Consider the following 19,402-nt stretch of genomic DNA (forward strand, 5'->3'; position numbering starts at 1 on the left):
AAAAAAAAAACTGAAGCAAATTCAGGGGTGTGATCATTACGCAAGTTAAATTTCCCACGAAAAGAAACATCCCGCATTTGCTGCGGGATGACAAGCAGGTGGCTGCCGCTGTCAGTGTGGGACACCAAAACAAAAATAGTGGCCAGTGAAGCAGGCAGAACGCTATTTTGCTTCTTGAGAGTACATTACGCGCATTGAAACAGTTTCTTCCATAGCAGTAATGAATAATATTGTTCTTATCGGCAAGTTTGCGACAATAACGTAGCCATGTCCATATTGAGGGGACAGAAACTGATGGGCGCGCTTAGCTGCCAGTGACATAGAAACACATGGCGGGCATGCTGCGGAAACTACGGCATTTGTCTTGACTGCTATCCTAATACAGCACGTTTCCGCTAAGGGTGGGTGAATATCTTAGCTGCGTTACCAGCGTCGGCGTATGAATAGGGTACACTTCTAACATATCAGTGTAAACGTGGCCACTATCGTTGCCGCTCACAATTTGTTGCGTGCCCATGAGTGCAGACGAGAAGAATCCAAAGGTGCCCTTTAAGTTGTTGACCAAAACCATTATGAAGACTACAAATAATAAAGCCAAGGCAAGTTTGGTTGTAGCTTTTTCTTCATGGAAGTACGGAAAGTGATGAAAGGAATGAAATGGTGCATCTGTTTAAGAATGTTGGGTGCGTGCAGACCACTTGGTATGTCTTCAAAGAGTCGTTCGCGTAGCATTCGACAGATGGTAAGCATAAACTTTTGGGAACTAAACTTGGGAATTTCATAGCGGTCGGGGATCCATTGGGCGTTATTTGTAGTTTTTGCGCTTCCAGAAGCATGGTCGAAGAATTGGCTAAAATTGCAGTTGTGGTTTAAAATTCAACGAAATACAATGGAGACAGGTGGGACATGATTTTTAGGAAAAAAGCAGGTGATTGACGTCGAGCAAGCTCCACTGGTTCTTCCCGCAAGATTGTGCGGGAACGTGTGGGTGCAGGTCAGCCAGACGTCTTGAGGAAGGCACAGAAACAAAATAAACATAAACGTGGCATCTGCCAAGAGAGTATATAATTAAGCAGTGCCCTCGTGTTTTTAGCTTCATTCGGCATCGCCTTCAACTCACAAAGACGTGGTAACCTCTGGTACGGCGAATAGGTCAGGCCGAAGCACACTAACAGGTATGCGAGATCAGAGGCATGAACCAACATACGAGTAAGGTTCATCGGCAGGAAGGCAAGGGCGAAGGCCAGTTCACCAGGATCGGGGCCGGTGAGGTCAGGGCGTGGCCCACCACTCGGACCCCGGCATTTCTTGCCCTGTCCGGCCGCTCTATCAGTCGTCAGCCCCATTGCGTTGAGATTTTGCAGGCCAAATCCGTGCAGCGAACGCGGACAGTCACGCTTTCGGTCCCGTATGCTGAACACAAGCTCCGAGTCACGCACTTTTGAAATCCGCGCACTATGAAATGCTGTACTCTTCGTGCAAGAAAGCACACACATGCACTTCGGTATTCTAATGAAAAGATTAATCGAATGTGTGTGTCCCGCTATTGGCGTCCAGCCTTCGCGCTGCAGCATCGATGACGAATGAAATATGCACCTTCCCACTCTCCAGGTCACCTAGCGCCCTTTCTCTATCCTCTTGTTCCAAGACGTCATGCGGTAGACTATAGCCTTTGTGCCTAGAAGGACAGTATATTCAGGTTATATAAAGCAGATAAGTGAATACAAATTGACCAGTTTAATAGTCAAGCGCTTTGAACGGCTGGATAAAGCATAACCGATAATAGTAGATCGTATTGCAGAATCTTTGGGCCACGAAAACAACCACAGAAAAAATGCCGTGGTTGCTTAGTGGCTATGGCATTTTACATGCCAAAACCACTTTGTGATTATGAGGCACGCCATAGCCACGCCATAGCCATGGCCACTAAGCAACCACGGCAGGTGAAAACAAAGCTATCCAGTCTGAAACCTGGAGTAACATTCTTAGGTATCAAGACAAAGGGGAACTAAATACTGCTATCAGACGATGTAATCTTGGAATGAAAAGGCGCCGCCGCATACAAGGAAGAATTGGAAGCACCTGTTGTATCCACAGTCATACGGAAGGACTTTGGACAGTGTGAAGACCCGCATAATTAACATAAGCTCAATGCAACGCGAAGGCAGCAGATATTTTTTCTAGGGTGCTATTTATACGTTCTGGTCGGATTGAAACATTTGGCGATTCTCTGGTTTTGCCCTAAAATGCATTGCCGTAACTATGTCTTCCGGTGGTCTACAAAAACATGCGCAGCTAGTATGCCGAGCTATTGATGCCCTTCTATTTGAATGGTTCTACATTTTAAGCTTTAATTCCAATCGCAATGCTCTTTCACCTGCCACTGCGATATTCATGCTAGTTAGGTTAGCCCGAGTTCTCTGAACAATGCAGTTCATGAGCCACTGCAAAATACGAGTCACATGTAAGCACGACAAAGCAACAAGGCCAACTCAGCTTGGACACTGGAAAAAATTGGTTCATATGCCATAATTTTATACTAGCTTAAAGGTGAACTCCTGCAAAATTTCACTTTGGCGAAATGTATCATGAGTAGTTTATACACCACGCAGCTAATCTTTGCAAAGGCGCAGGGCTGGTCATTCTTCTTTTAAATAGCACTAGAGCTGAAGACGCGTGCCCCGGTTGGTGCCCTCAGGACGTAAATCCCAGCCTACTGCATTTGATTTTTATCAGTATGCCGGAGTCAGCTACGCTGAAAAAGCCTTAAAGGGACACAAAGGTTACTAGGAAGTCAGGTTAAAGTGATAAAGCAATGCTTTAGAACGTCTAAGGCATCAATATAATCGTGAACAGAGCTTTAGTAACAGAAATTGAGGTAAATGCACGACACGATTTGAGACCCCCCAGCGACATTCCGGCACTAGCCCGATGACGAAAGCACTCCTCATCATAATTTGTCACTAGTACTCAACTACTCATATAAAAAGTTCATTTCATTAGATTATAAGACGGAAGAAAATGCTACTTGTCTACTTCTGTTCGATTCACTTTGACGTTACCTTTCAGTAGTACGAGATTCAGACGAGTGGGTGGTCGAAAGGTTTCGTTTTCGCTCGACTCTGCGCCGCGTGCACTTTGGAGTTTCAGTTGTTTCGTTATCACGTAGTATTGCGCTGGTTCTGCTGGCTTGTGAAACTTGCATTTGGAACAAGCAGCGAGAATGTCACGTCCATGTGATGTCGTGGGATGTGCAAACGGTCCGCGGAACTTGACCAAGGGCAATTGCAGCGGCGAATCCAACGTTATCACTGTGTGCCAACGAGTGAACCTCTCCGTTCGAAGTGGTTAAGTGCCGTACCTCTGCCACAGCACGTTGGCAAAGAGCCGAAAAATCGCATAGTGCGCTCGCTGCACTTTCGTGCAGAGGATTACGAGTTCAACGCGGACTTACTGAAGTCGTGTGCAGTGCTTTTCAAAGCAATGCTTTCCCGTAGCGTTGTTCTGTCGGTCTTGCCTGCATTTTCTGAAGTGCAAGAACTGTAGGTCGAAGACAGGGCGGTGAGTGCGACAGTTGATTTCCACGAAGGAAAAGCTAAAATGTGCGAATATGTACAGCCATGACATACAGTTGCCGTCGTAGTAGTATGCAACGACGCCGGCAGCGAGAGCCCTCAGCAGCAGCTCACGTTCATCAGTGCTTGAATCGCTGAAGTCGAGCCCAGCATCGCGAGCCAATGTGTCGTCAGGGTCATCCATTGGAACGAGCGTCAGGTGGCGTCGTAAAATAAACCAGCTTATCGTCACGCGCTTTCCCTTCCGATAGCCATCATAGTTCCGCTTTCGCGCTGCTGTCGGCTCTGTCTTGGCTTTGTTTCTGGCCGCGGTTTTGTGCAGAAAAAGCCGTAGCGCCGTCTGCGGCCGCCATTTTACTCACCGACGGCGCAACGTCACTATCAGGCCATGATGTCAGCACTCCTCGATTGGAAAGCGGGCGATTTGAACTGCGCTAGAGGTACGCGGGCGCTTCATAACGAATATTCTCTTAAAATAAGTATCTTCTTCGCATGAAACAAGTGTTTCGAGGTTTCTGGGATGGTATTTCAACAGTCCACGTAGACAAAATTAACCTTTAGTGTCCCTTTAACGTAAGCTTTCTTTATGACACTGGACTTCCAATGCGGTCCAAATTTTCGTAGCAGTTGGCCTTTAGGGTGAGCACGACGACAGACTACCTAACCTCGTTAGGATAGGTTAGCGATTGAATGCGGTTCGCATACACTTCTAGAGGAATATAGAATGGAATGTAGTGCAGTGCAAACAATACCGGACGAGTTGCAACCGTTGAAGATAGAGTTAGTCTATTTGCATTCTTAAAATATGAACCCACAAAGAGTGCCTTCCTAATCAGGTCATGTCAATTTAGCAATTTAAATGAACTGCAGATACGTCAAGGTCACGACACGAGCTATGTAAGGTTGGCGGAATAAACTATCCGTCGTTATTCTAGTTTATTGCTAACGCAATAGACAACATATGTCAGGCTTCTTGCTGTGGTTTAGCTGCTAAGCTTCCTTTATGGCATCACACTCTTCTGCATTAGTTTCGGGTCCAGTAAACACACATGCAGGCATATGCCTTGCTTGTTCACGGTCTGCGCTGCAACATCGCAGCTTCCGCCACTCGTGACAGGTTCAGTCACATTCTCAGCCAGCAGGCATCTTGCAGAATTGCTTTTACCTCTATTTCATGCTGAAGAGCCTGTGCGGATCCTTTTTCTCGGGTTCCTCTAAAGTGTTGCTGAACTCAATGGATTGTCCAGAGCCTCTTGCCGCGTCACTAGTGTGAATGCTTCGCTGCAGCATCTTGCTTGGCCGTTGCTTCCTACAAGACGCAAAAACAAATTTGTCAGGTAAAAGTGGTGATTCAGGCGAGTTGGTTAAGCATTCCTATATTCCTATATAAGCCGCGTCTACATGAATGCGACAGTGTTGCATCGTATCGCATTTCTAGCGCATCACATTCATGTAAACAGCAGTAATGCTCGAGGAAGGCGCATCGCATTAATGCGCCAGGCGAGGGTAGATTTACGAGTGCGAGTAGATTTACGGGTACGCGGAGCATGTAAACGCAGGATTGTCGCATTAAGAATTATGGGAAGGAATTAGCCACCAACATGGCGAGGGTCCCGGCTGCCCGCTTCGAATTGAATTTGGCGTTGCTTTTGTAAAATGCAGCACTTCGTTCGCAGCAAATGATTGTGTAAACGGCTTTCGCTTAGTCGAGATCGCTTCTCATTTCAAACGAGTCAAAGCCCAACGAAAGAAATGTTCGAGATGTCAGCGCTACCTATCGCTAGAGTCTGGTATTAGCCACAATGACGGCATATGGCCTCTGAGATCCGAAGATCTCGCTGGCCAACGAAAAAAAGTAAAAAAATGTGCGGTGCTTCGCATACGCCACACTATAGCGTATAGCATATGCTATAAGTTGGTTACACTAAACTAAAACTGTCTATTCCTCGGCACTCTGCCACCAACGTGCACTCGACCCACTACCGGAAACAAGTTACACCGGAAGTCGGCTGCACTTCCCTTATACGACACCATGTGGTGCTACGTTCTCGCGAGAGTTGGTGCGCTACATGTAAACGCGTCACATCGCCTTTCCCAAATGCGCTTGTAAATGCGATGCGCCACTGTCGCATTCATGTAAACGGGGCTATAGTTTCTCTCTTGCGCTAGAAAATGCGGACAAAACGGGGGGGGGGGGGGGGGTGCTAAGGACAAACGAAGCACTACTTTCAACTCGTTTATTTCGGAACAGAACTTGCGCATTGTTTACATCACATAGAATCGTATGCATATTTTTAGAGTGCACCATTCTTCACATAAGCAATTTCTTTGCTGGAAAGCAAGAGGAAAGGCATGCTTGCATAATCGATACAAGGGGTCGCACGCAGTTAAACGTTCTCTCTTGCCGGCTTTATCATTTAAAGTGTGTTGTTCCATGATACAGTCATGTTTATTCATCGACAGCTTTTCACATGTAGGCCTTCCTGGGATTCTTAACGTTACATTAGTTGATGAAAGCGGTTCCTATGATGTGTTGAAAAGCTTGTGCAGTACAAATAAGGAACTCTAATTCAACTGAATAGTCTGAATGCCCAAGTATGAATCGTCATTTTAACGCAACAGCATCAGCGGCCCAGTGTTACAGAAAATCTGGCACCGTCCATCGTCCCGCGTTGGACATCGCTTCGGCAAAAAATTCGAACCACGCACACCCAACAACGCCGGCCCTTCATGTGGCGCAAGGAAATAACTGGATTGATTAAATTTCTCAAAGTAACATACCTAGAAAAATCGTGAAGACTTGCACACAATCTACAGATGTGATAGCGTCTCATTGTAATTTGAATATGCGAGAAAACGATTATGTCACGCGAAAATTTTTTTAAATACCACGAACTACCATTCATAGAGCGGACATGACCTCGCAAATCTCCAGATGCTGCTCGCCTCCGCCACATCGCGGCCCATGCAAGATGCCGAGTTTCTACCAGAAAACTCGCTTTCGTGCATAGCGTTCGCCACCAGCATTTCCTTGTAAACATTACGGTTACATAAACTGCAGTTGCCGGGAAGCATGAGAAGCACTCGGGGATCTTTGAATATTATCGCGTACCACTTCTAAAAGCGAAGCTCAAGCATCCTCCATTTTTTTTTTTTTTTATTTTGAACAAACAACCATATTGGCACTTGCGCCGTGCTCCTGCAAGAAAAACATTTGCAATGTTCCGAGTCCTCGGGTTAAAAACCCCTCGACACGCAACACACCGTCTCGATGAGGCTAGAACGTCCTCCGACAAGACTGGTGCCGCGACGTGCACGTCGTCGTTCGCTGTAGCAGATACTAACCGATGGTGACAGCAGGGAGGTAGCAATCAGAGCGCAACCAATGCATGTGAATAACTGCCACTGCTCAGGGAGTAGGCCTGCTTCTGCCAATGTAGAATCTGCACAGACACGCCAGCGTTCATGTGGGTAGACTGTACACAGTAAATACCAAATTTTCATAACAAAAATGCGATGATTGTTGAGCCAGCATAGGCACTGCGTAAGGACGGATAGGCACTGCTTTCATTTGCATGATCTTCATGCTACTTACGTCGGACCACGTGTACTCATACCCAACCTCAGGTTTGCTGTATTTGCTGAGAAGCAACATCAAGGTTATGTTACGGTATCGGACGTGCCAGAATCACTTTCTGATTACGAGGCATGCCGTAGTGGGGGACTCCTGAAGTTTGCACCACCATTTTGCCCCCATCGAAATGCGACCGCCGTAGCCGGGACTCGATCCCGTGACCTCTGGCTTAGCAGCTTAACACCATAGACACTAAGCAACCACGGCGGGTCAAGGCAAGAACATGAGACGAGTTCAGATATGTGGCCCATATGGCGAATTACACAATCGCAGTGTTCCACGAAGAAGACAAAAACAGGAAAACAGTTGAAAAAGCTTCGATCCGGAAGCCATATTCGACTACAGGTAAACCACAAACGTTAAGGCTAGAAACGAGGTAACTTTGATAGCTTAGGCTAGTTTCCGTTAGGCTGCGAATGAAGTGGTTCATACGGGATTTCGTAAAGGCTGGAACACACTAGTGGTAAGCATCCCGCAACGGCAATCTTGCCTATCGCGCTGGCCACACCCCTTCAGATGAGGGCACAACATGCTACTCATGGCTACAGCAGATGCAATAGGTGCACTTCCGTCGTCTGCCCAAAGGCAACACTCAGGGGAGCGACTTGTGTACAATAAGCACAACTTACTAGTTGGTGCAGCATCGCATAGTTAACAGTGTTGACAGGATAGCCGAACTGCATTTAGAACAAACTAGTGGACATACCGAAGTAGCTGGCATTCCCTTGGAAATTACTAATTACACCCACCTATTTTATGCCACTTTTGAATGAAACAATAGTTTTGTAAGTAAGCAATTCCTAAAGCTTTCCATGCCGAATGAACACGCAAAAGCGCACTCTCCAAATTCTGCAGCAGCTTGGTGTATGGTCGTGCACTGTAATACAGGAATGTAACCCGAACGGCAGAGCGGCATTGGGGCAAGAACTAGCGCCTGGCCACAAGTGCGATAAACTGCTGCACGTGCACTAGTAAGACATTCCTTCCACTAATTTTGCGTTTCATTCCTTTCAGCTGAACCAAAGTCTACACAGCATTTAAATGGGTTGCGGGTGTGTGGGGGCAAGCCGGCAGCAGGAACCATGAGTTTTCTTGGGCGCAAATCCGGCCAGGCAGCAATGAACCTACGGCACCATTACTGACGAATGATAAACACTGAAAACTTGCTCTCGACATTCCATAAGTTCATCAGGGATTTACGAACATGCAGGTGATGTGCAGCACTCTTTGCCCAAGTCTCGCGTGAATATTTTTTATTACAGTTTTGTTGCTGTAGTTAGAAGAGGCCACTTGCAGTGAACATGGTTTTAAAATCAGAAACTTGTGCTGTGGCATTGCAGCGACAGCAAAATTTCGGCTGAATTAGCCAAGACATGTAATATCCTTCACAGTCAATCTGCATTACGATGCTATTTTTGCTTGAGCTTTGGCTACCCATGGTAAGTGATGGCCACAGCCCTGTGCGTCTTGGGGAAATATAGCCATGAAGGCTGACGATAGAACCAATATCACGAACTTGTTGCATATTATATAACGAATAAACAGCCTTCTTTCTATGCGTAACTGACCAGTTCGAAGTCTGAGCAGTTCTTTAGAATTACGAATAAGGGCCACTTGGTCTGTTTCAATATTCGCCTATCAGAGGTTTTCAAGCTCAATAAAAAGAAGCAATTCAGTGGAGATGTGCAATCTATTGCTTTTGTTTAATTTTTGGTATTCGCCCTTGCAGATTAAAGTGAAGTCACCACACATTATATGCACCAATTTCTCGTAATCATGGCTTTTACGTGTCGTGAGGAAACAACAGGGTCGTACACTGCAGTCCGAAAGTACACCTTTCCACATTTGGATATTAGGGCGTATGGACCTTCCCGTACAAAGATCAGTTCCAACACCAAGGACGAATACATCTTGCACCGCTAAAGTAAAAGCCCATATTGCCCATGTGGAATTTTGCCATGATGGGACCGTGTGCTGTCATGGAATTCGGCTATCCAGGGCTGTTCTTGTAGGCTGCTTGATTTTGGTAATATGGAGTGCAGGTGTCTTGTAAGAAAGTTTTACAAATAAATGCAACCTCTGAGAGGAATGCAGATGCCATCAAAAGGGCCAGAAGTTACCGAAGATGCCTGTTACTCTATATACTATACTTTGACATTTCTGGATAATACATTCCATGTAATGTTAAATTACATAACTTACATAACTACATACTTCCACCAGAAAAAAAAAATTGGCGTCACCTACAAAAAAGACCCAGTTTCCTCACGGTTTCCTCACACTTTCCTCACGATGACTGGAAGTGGCCCTGTTCACGGGCATGAAATACCAGCATGAACAGGAGCAGCGAGGTCGGCTGCATGACTGGACATACGATCAAGGATCACCAGCAGGAACGAAGGCCAGTTACCCAGAATCAGGGCCAGTCATGTCGGAGGCGTGACCCGCCGCTCCATCATAGTAGCCCGCCCCTTTGCACTCGGCGATTTCACAGGCAAAACCCACGCAGCAACCACCAGCACAAAGCGCTTCATACGCTGAACGGCACTTTTGAAATCTGCGCACTATGAAATGCCATATTCCTGGTACAACGATGCACACACGTACCGGTATCCCTATCAAAATACCAATCGAATGTGTGCGCCACACCCGTCATGACCGTGCTCCGCGCTGCGGCATCGGTGATGAATGAAATACGCACCATCCCGCTTTCTAGATCATTGAGTGCTCTCTCGCTGTCGCTTTGTCCCCAGTCACCATGTATCGAGTGCCAGTCCATGCCAGAAAAAACGAGTCCACACGTCAGGCAGTCTATGGCCTTTGTGCCTAGAAAGACAATACATTCAGGCTGCAAAAAGCATATAAATGAATACGAAATGATCAGTTACGAATACGAATGGACCGGTAATAGGTCAAAGACAGAAATGTTTAACTGCACGTTTGTGCCTACCGAAAACGAAACTATCCAGTCTGAAAACCTGGAGAAACATTCTTAGGAATCAAGATATAGGAGAACTGAATACTGCTATCAGATGACGTTATCTTGGAATTGTAGGGCGACGTCGAAGACAAGGAAGAACTAGAAGTGGCTCTTGTAGCCACAGTCATGCAGAAAGAGTCTACAGTGTCAATGCCCGGATGTAACATTAAGCTCAATGCAGTGCAAAGGCAACATAGGATGCGTCATCATTGTGGGGTGCTTTTCTGACGATGCAGAGTGTAACATAGCTGAATCACCACTACCAGAATGACCTCGCATTGACCACACTACACCAAGAGACAGTGCCTGGTGCGTAAAGTTGAGCAACATCAGTTGATTTCTTTCCGCATGAAGACTACTATTGGCCTTACTGGAAGTATGGCAACGCTGCTTTAAAAAAGACCAGGACAAAGGGCGCAGATTTCGGCACCCGGATACCGAGAATCAAATGCAAGGCCATTGTGGCAGAAATTTAACGTGAATCGCAGGAACGTCGACTTGATAAAAAAGACCATGTGCCTCTCAATAATGCCGGCGTATAAGCGTTATCACGCTCACCTATCACCGTCTTAAGTATGCTTCTAGTTTATGATTAAAAAATTTTCCACGCGCCATTTTCCGCTCTAGCATTTCACGATTACTCTCCAACAAGTAATCTGTCCATTGCACAAAAAAAAAAATGTGTTGTCAGTCTCTTTAAAGGCAAAGCTGGGAAGTGCTTTTTTAACAGGTTTTACGTAGCACCTAAGCTGAAGATACGTCCACCTGTCGGCATACCTAGGACATTAAAACATGCCACATTCAAGATATAGATTTTTTTTAGTGCACAGGAGGCATCTGCACTGAAAAAGGGTAAACAATGCTCGAGTTATATGAAACTAGACTTCTTACGCGGTAACAAATTGCCGATAACGATAGAATGAAAGCCGTGTAGCGCAAACAATAAGAAATTAGTATTAACTTTTGCAGGCAGGTCAAATTAGTCTACATGCCATCTTAGAATACTGGTATATCGCACACTCAGCCACAAAAAGCACAACCTTAATCAGGTTATGTTAATTTTGTAGATCAAGTGCACCGCAAATATGACAAGGGCATGACATAAGTTATGTAAGGTTGTCAGAATAAAACGGATTATATGCCATCTGCTATTCTACAAGTGTAGTACAAAGGCAACGACAATAGACGTTAGGCTTATTGCTTGCTGTGGCTTCTTGTAACCATTAACATTCATTTGTTGCATAACATAGCATTGTTTGTTGATGGAATGGTGTTCCTGTGTGGCTCTTCAAGCCTCTCTATACAATGTTATAATTTGACCATCTTTATCTCAGCTACGCCGGCATCTCGGAGGATTATTTTTACCTCTGTTTCATGGTGAAGAGCCTGTGCGGATCCTCCTGGGTGGTGTCCTCTAAAACGTCCTGCATGGCCAGTCCTTCCTACAAGACGCACAAACGAATTTGTCAGGTCAAAGTGGCGATTCAGGTGACTTGCAAAGCATTCAGAAATAGTTTTTGCGCTAGAAGACACCTAACGGATATATAGAAACCATAGGTTTCGAGAAATAACAATCGGGCAAACCTACAACTGACACGAAGGCACTTGTATATATATCCACGTCCCTGCACTCCGACAAGACCCTATTTTTCCTTCGCTTGTTCCCCCTCCATCAGCACACTACAGAAGAAGCAACACATGCGCGCTGTATAAAGATGTTATGGTATGCGCAGTTTCCCAGCTCGCTGTTCACAGGTGGCTCTTCATACGTGGGCTTTCCTGGGTGTCTGAGCTAACCTTACATTAGTTGATGAAAGTGGTTCCTAAGGCAAAACACCTCAGGAACCACTTTCATCAACTAATGTAAGGTTAGCTCAGACACTCAGGAAAGCCCACGTATGAAGAGCCACCTGTGAACAGCGAGCTGGGAAACTACGCATACCATAATATCTTATATACAGCGCGCATGTGTTGCTAGAATGCCCTCTAAAAGAGGGCGTGTCGCGAAGTGCAAATCAACATTTGCTGTAGCAGATACCGATGGTGACAGCAAGGGAACTAGTGATGAGCGCACAGCCTGTACAGGTGAATAACTGCCACTGCTCAGGGAGTATGCCAACTTTCGATGGTATAGTAGCTGCAAAAACGTTCATGTGGGTGGACTATACGCAGTAAACAGCAGTTTCATAGCAAAAACGCGATGACTGTAGATGCAGCTTGGACCGATAGGCACTGCTTCCACTTGCATGATCTTCGTGCGACTTACTTCAGGCCATGTGTAGGGCTATTATTGACACGTTAAGCTATTACCTAATCTCAATTTTGTTGTATTATTTGCTGTGAAAAGCGAAAGCTAGGTTCTGTTATGGTAGCGGACGATTATGGTCCGTATGCGGATTTGGAAAAATGGTGTAGCACAAGTAAGACAAGAACATGGTACCACGAATAAGACAAAAACAAGAGAGTTCAAGTATCTTCGATCCATGGGCCATTTAAATTACAAGCATACCGCAAACACGATGGCTAGAAACGAGGTTAGGCTAGTTTCCATTGGGCTAGCAGATGAAGTGGTTCATACGGGATTTCGTAAAGGTGATGAGGTGATCGGCTTGCATATACAATTGGTGTCCACAGCAATGGAAAAGAAGAAAACTTGCTAGTTGCCGAAGCATCGCATAGTTAACAGCGATGACGACATAGTCGAACCTCTTTCGAGGGAACAGTAAAAAAAACTAGTGGATATAGAGAAGTAACTGTTATTCCCTTAAAAATTACTAATTAAACCCACTTTATGCCACTTTTCAAGTAAGCGCTCCAATTTTTTTCGCTGCAATAAAGAGCAATTCTGTCGTGTGATGGTGCATGAATTTGGTGCTGCATTTCCGCAGGCTTTGTATACCGAAACAACGCGTGAAAGTGGGCCTGCTGCCGGAACAGCCGGCCAAGGCTGCACTCTCCATGTACTGCTTCAATGCCACCGAATCTTGCACTATCGCAGGCGGAAACTCCTGTGTTTTATGCAGCACACGACACGTTCAACCTTGGCATATCGTCGTGCACTCTTTTACCGGAATGTAACGCGAATGGCAGAGTGGCATTCGGGTGAAAACTAGCACCTGGCCACAAATGCGATGCACTGATGCACGCACTGGTAAAACATTTTTACGCCTACAAAACCGCCTTGCTTGCTTAGTCGCTGTGGTGTTGGGCTGCTAAGCACGAGGTCGTGGGATCAATCCCGGCCAACGGCAGCCGCATTTCGATGGGCGCAAAATGCGAAAACACCACCTTTGGAAACTGAACTTGGGCAGTGGAAATGAGCAAGACAAAAAAAAACTGAAATTATGTTTCTGATGTCCTTAATGTCCTGTAAATTTGCACTACACGAAAAGAGGTCCAATAACAATGTATCTACTATACCTTGAAAGAATTACTTTCAATCACGTCCTTCCGCTCATTTGGTGATTACTAGGTTATGATCTGCTATCATTTTTGAGATTCCTTAGTAATTCATTCCATGTATAGTTATTACATGATGCTTACTCTTGCATTTCTTTCATATGTGACGCACAAATTTTGGGTAGCAAACAAATTATGAAAAGTACCGTATAGTGTGGAATATACAAGGTTTTTTCAAAGAAGTATTACTAAAAGTTCACCCCTCGACTTATATACCGGCCCTTGGCACAACATGAATAGTCGTCTGGCAACATGTAGGAGCGCAGACCTTTCGGCATCCGCATCGTTATCGCCCCCTTTGTGACCGACACGGCCCAACTCGCGGGCGCCTCGCGGTTCTTTATTCTATGGCGCGGTGCACCCGGAACTCGAAGACAGGGTGGCGGATTTCGTCCGCGAGCATCGTGCCAGATCTTTGCCAGTGACAGCAGAACTCATCCGCATCAAAGCTATTGAGATCGCCCGAGAATCCGGACTGCCCAAGGAACAACACAAGGGCTCCATTTATTGGGTTCGCCGCTTCATGCGACGCAAGGGATTCGCACTTCGATGGCGCACATCAATCTGCCAGAAGCTGCCAGAGGCATAAGAGGACAAACTGGTCGAATTCCAGCGCTATGTTATCAGTCTCCGGCAGCAGCACGGCTAAATGTTGGGACAGATTGGCAACGCTGATGAAACGCCGGTGTGGTTCGACATGCCGAAGTCTTCTACGGGGAACAAGCATTCGCGCTTCACGGTGATGCTTGCGTGTACTGCAGACGGCAGAAAGCTGCCCCCATACATAATATTCAAGAGGAAGACGCTGCCGAAAGAGGCTTTCCTGCGGGATGTCGTTCGCGTGAATGAGAAGGGCTATATGGATGAGGCCCTCATGCTCAATTGGATTAAGACCGTCTGGAATCTGCGACCCGGCGCACTCCTGCGGTGTCCGAGCATGCTCGTCTTGGATGCTATTCGCGGGCACTTGACCGCAGGTATGAAGCAGGCACTCCGCGACGGGAGGACGGAACTCGCGTCATTCCGGGAGGCATGATGTCAACACTTCAGCCACTGGACGTCGTGCTCAACAAGCCCTTTAAAGACCATGTCAGTGAACAATATAATCAGTGGATGGCCGGCGACAACCCGACGACCCCAACCAGCCAGCTGCGCAGGCCGCCTCTCGCCACTGTGGCCACATGGGTGTCGCAGGCTTGGCGCTCGCTGCCCGACTCCTTGGACGGCACCGAGGATGACATGTGGGACGCAGCCAGTGAAAAGCAGTCGTCTTCGGACGAGAGTTCAGACAGCTGAAACGAATGCTTCAATGTAAGGGGGTCGACCTATATTCTGCCTCTACCTATATTCCGCATTATAAGGTACCATGCAGGAGGCCAACTTGCCGATAGTCATCCGATGACAGCAAAAGCCGTGGTTGTAGAAGGCTCAGCAATCTCCTTGCCAGGTTTACAAGAAGCCTTATAATTCCTGGTGGCAATAAACTTTCTGAAAATTTCCCTGCTTGACTTTTGGCAGACAGTACCTATAACGGATATATACAAACCATAGGTTTCCAGAAATAACAATCTGGCAAACCTACAACTGACACTAAGGCACTTTGTACCACTGTCCCAGACTATGCATATGGCCCTGTGTTTGACAGTAAGCATCACGTGTCGAAATTTTTATTAAAACTTCGGCGCTTTTAATAAAATTCTTATTAAACCATTACCTATGTGTCCCTGCACTCCAACTAAACCCTATACCCTATTTTTCCTTCGCTAGTTCCCCCTCCGTCAACACACCACAAAAGAAGCAATCCATTGGAAGGTTGTAAACATGAGAAGGCCCTCCGTCACATCACTAATGTAGAAGAAGCAATTGTATGTTATAATATAAATTTTAGGAATCTGTATCAGGCATTCCTAGTACTTAAGAATTGTATGTATTGTATGTTGTACATTCATGAATAACTGCACTGCGTTCAGTGGTCATGCTTCGAATATTCTTTCTTAGGAACGTAATTACGATCACATACTTCTCTCACATAGCTTAGCATTATTTTATCGAATTTTCCATTGCATTCTGTCAAGAAACGGGTGCCGTAGTTCATTTCCGAGTGCGGATGTGATGTTCAACTAAATTGTCACTGTCACTAAAGAAAGTGCACCTGATACCGTAATGCAAAGGGCTCTTCGTGGAGGACATCAGTAATTGGGTTTAGAGGCATCCGACTGATTGCAGTAGAACGCAGGACCAACGCATCTCGGCCATCGTGGCTACCCTTCACTGAGCTGCGATGAGCAGCACTGAGCAGCGCACCTTGAAATCCGGGCACTATCAAATGCAGTCCTCTCACTACAACAATGAACTCACGTACCGTTCAGTACTCCTGGGAAAATAATTGAATATATGTGTTACGCCCGCGACGTCCATCCTGAGCGCTGCGAACGTGGTGACGAATGAACTACGCACCTTCCCGCTCTGGAGGTGCACTATCGCTCTCTCGTGGTCACTTTGCTCCCGGCATAAAGGCAGAAATGTTTACTGACACGGTTCCTCTCAATGAAAACGAAACTATCCAGTCTGAAATCTGCAATAACGTTGCTAGGAATGAAGATACAGGGTAATTGAACACTGCTATCAGCTCTTGTAGCCACAGCGAGACCGAAAGAGTGTCACTGTGGTGACCAAGCTCAATGCATTGCAAAGGCAGTAGGAGGTGGTTTTAATTTGGTTCTTTTCTGGCGATGCAAATGAAGAGCGCAACATAGTTTTATTGCCACTACCAGAAGAATCCTGCATCGACCACAATTAATCAAGAAACAGTGCCTGGTACTGTCAGATGTCAGCAACGTCAGATGATTTCCTTTCACATGAAGAGTGCAATTGCGGTTACTGAAGAACGGCCACTCTCTTGACCAGCATGACGATTTCGGCACAATCAGATTCAGAGATAATTGTACCACACAGAGTTCTGTCTTATGTGTGGTGTCGCCAGACTGAGTTTTTAAGGTGTAATGGTGGTCTTTTACCCTGTTGTGCTAAGTTCGGGGTCTTTATGGTGAAGTTTTAAAAACAGTGACACAGGCTACGGTGTTCTCTGGGACACACACTCCAGGACACACACACCCCTCGATCCAGAAATGCACTGGCGGCATTGGCCCAATGGCAGTCAGTGCCGGTGCGGTTATTTTGACCTTGTTTTTTGCCTTAGTATATCATGAAAGGAAAGCACAAACGTACGAACGGATCGTAACGAATACATAACGTGAATGGACGCGAATGTATAAAAATAAATGTGTGTGCATCAAGACGTGTTCGTACCTTTGTTCGAAATACTGCACCACCTCTTTGTCACGTGCTACAGAGTTTCGCTGGTCATCCACCTTCACAGAGATGAATGGCTCACCATTTTTTTCTCCTTTGGCATTGCCGTGTAGGTCACACTCTGGCGGAGCGCTTCATGCTTCCCTGTCACGCCTTGCGCCACCGTAGCGGTGCTCGTGCACCCCCTTCACCCTTGAAATGGCAAGGGCCTGGTTCTGGACAATTGTACTCCCTCTGGGTGACAATGACGAGGGGCTGAGGCCATGAAAAGGAACAGATTGTCCTGTCGTCAGGTTAACTCCAGTCGGCCTGGTTACGACGTCTGTTTATTAAGGCAGGAAACTGGGGAAAAGTATTTGGGCAGTCCCGACTGACCACAGCATCCAAAATGGGGCAGAGAGTTGGATAGCCCAAGTTTGCCACTCCTCATCGGCCACGGATTGTATAAGTGACATGTATATGTGTTACGCCCGTGACGTCCATCCTGCGCGCTGCGAACCCGCTCTGGAGGTGCACTATCGTTCTCTCGTGGTCACTTTGCTCCCGGGCAGAAATGTTTACTGACAGTTCCTCTCAATGAAAATGAAACTATCCGGTCTGAAACCTGCAATAACGTTGCTAGGAATGAAGATACAGGGTAATTGAATACTGCTATCAGACAAGGAGTGGCCGGAAGCATGGCTTCCCGCTCGCGACGAATTACCCACATCAAATTTCGCTGACCAGACAGGCAAGTTCCAGGTGCCTTGTTCTCACACGAAGGTGTCGCGGCCGTATTTGGTAGCCTCCTGAAATGCTGTGTAGTATGAGGGCTGTTCCACATTCAGACAGTTTTCAGATATAGTTATATCTGTCAACATTCGATGCCCAGTCGAAAGTTCCTTTCGTGCAAGCTGACGCACAATTGTTCCAACAGGTCACGAGGTTACTTCCTGTGCTTCGGAGGTAAAATGTGACATTTCTAAAATTTGCATTGCATCCCGAGGATGTCAAAACAGTACCGTTTTGTAGGCATGAATGTTTCCAATGAAGGGTCATGAAGAATTGCCCCTTTGCGCTCATAACTGAAAATGCAGTCTTCACCACCACAGAAAAATTATTCAATAAGCAGTGCATTCCTTTCCATTTCTCACCGTTACTTTGAATGAGCACTGTTCACGCCAGCCGTTTCCCAGCAGGACATACTGACAATGCCTATCTGGAGACTGCAGAATTCCTGCCATATTGGCGGTTTGAGCCTATCAGGGAGGGCATGGCAGTTCTCCGAGCCAGTGTTCCGAAGATGGCGAATGTGGTGATTTATACCCTGTATCCCTATATAACCCTATATCTTTAGATGCTCTTCGATGACTCTGGCGACTATGAGCACAGCGGAAGGCCGAGTGGCAGAGTTAATTATTCCACGATATAGTTACCGCTTGTGAACTAACAAATAACCTGCCCCCTTACACTCCTTGCAGTCAACCTCAGCTCTACTTCCTCTCCAAATTCATCAACCCTGTCTGTCAACATTCGATGCCCAGTCGAAAGTTCCTTTCGTGCAAGCTGACGCACAATTGTTCCAACAGGTCACGAGGTTACTTCCTGTGCTTCGGAGGTAAAATGTGACATTCTTCTAAAATTTGCATTGCATCCTGAGGATGTCAAAACAGTACCGTTTTGTAGGCATGAATGTTTCCAATGAAGGGTCATGAAGAATTGCCCTCTTTGCGCTCATAACCGAAAATGCAGTCTTCAACGTCACTCGTTAATTGTATGCATTCGTAGCAGATTTATCGATGAGATTTGAAAATAGACAGACGCACAAAGAGGTAGTTGCAGATTGCATAGTTACTGCTCTTTCAGGGACAATTACTCCGTGCAAAAAAAGATTGTATAGCATCAAGCACTCTCATTTCGTGACTCGCAGGATGAGAATCCTTTACATAGGGTAAGGTTAGTATTTTACAATCGACACTCCACTCATGGCCTGCTCACCTTCCGCTTGCAGGAGGGAGGCTCTGAAGAATGGAACCATCGCTGGCGAGGATGTAACGGCACCGCACGAGAACGATTCTCGCAGTGAATTCTGAAAGTGGTCCTCCACTGCTGTGCAGTCTGCAGAGAAACGACAACATTCAAGTAGCTGTACACCGCTTTAAACAAATGTTTCATATAACCGGCACTAGAGGGCAGTTTGGCACTGGTTGTCTTTCTGCGAAATCAGTACTTCTGATCAGCCACCATTTAAATGTTTGGTCTCTTGATGGATCTGCATGACATTCATCCAACTAACCTAATTTATTAAATTTATTGCCCCCAAAATTCTATTTAGTTCGTTATGAGGAACGACGTATCGGATGGACCAGTATCTATTATGGCCATCGGGGCTTTATTTAACATGCACCTCAGGACTAAGTTGCTAGCTCCGAAAGACTGTGCGAATCACTATAAAAATTAGGA

The 19,402-nt window shown here is 46.1% G+C and overlaps 1 protein-coding gene and 1 long non-coding RNA gene across 48 annotated transcripts in view; one reads left to right on the forward strand and one right to left on the reverse strand.

The window, feature by feature from the left end:
- Positions 1-19,402, reverse strand: part of LOC126525796 (uncharacterized) — a 129,296-nt gene that overhangs the window by 60,527 nt on the left and 49,367 nt on the right. For 43 of the 47 annotated variants that reach the window (XM_072289969.1, XM_072289940.1, XM_072289929.1 and 40 more), the window contains 5 exons: positions 18,938-19,057; positions 11,555-11,631; positions 9,911-10,035; positions 6,921-7,018; positions 4,741-4,884 (listed from right to left, as the gene is read on the reverse strand). The gene's annotated coding sequence lies outside the window, so the exon portion shown is untranslated. Of the gene's footprint in view, positions 1-815; positions 1,679-4,740; positions 4,885-6,920; positions 7,019-9,910; positions 10,036-11,554; positions 11,632-16,957; positions 17,216-18,937; positions 19,058-19,402 lie in introns of those variants that run through there. The other 4 variants (XM_072289930.1, XM_072289968.1, XM_072289936.1 and 1 more) reach the window with 4 other exon arrangements.
- Positions 1-19,402, forward strand: part of LOC129383364 (uncharacterized) — a 35,882-nt gene that overhangs the window by 1,532 nt on the left and 14,948 nt on the right. The window lies entirely within an intron of this gene.

Source organism: Dermacentor andersoni, chromosome 8 (assembly GCF_023375885.2).
Source record: "Dermacentor andersoni chromosome 8, qqDerAnde1_hic_scaffold, whole genome shotgun sequence".
In the NCBI taxonomy this organism is placed as follows: Eukaryota; Metazoa; Arthropoda; class Arachnida; order Ixodida; family Ixodidae; genus Dermacentor; species Dermacentor andersoni.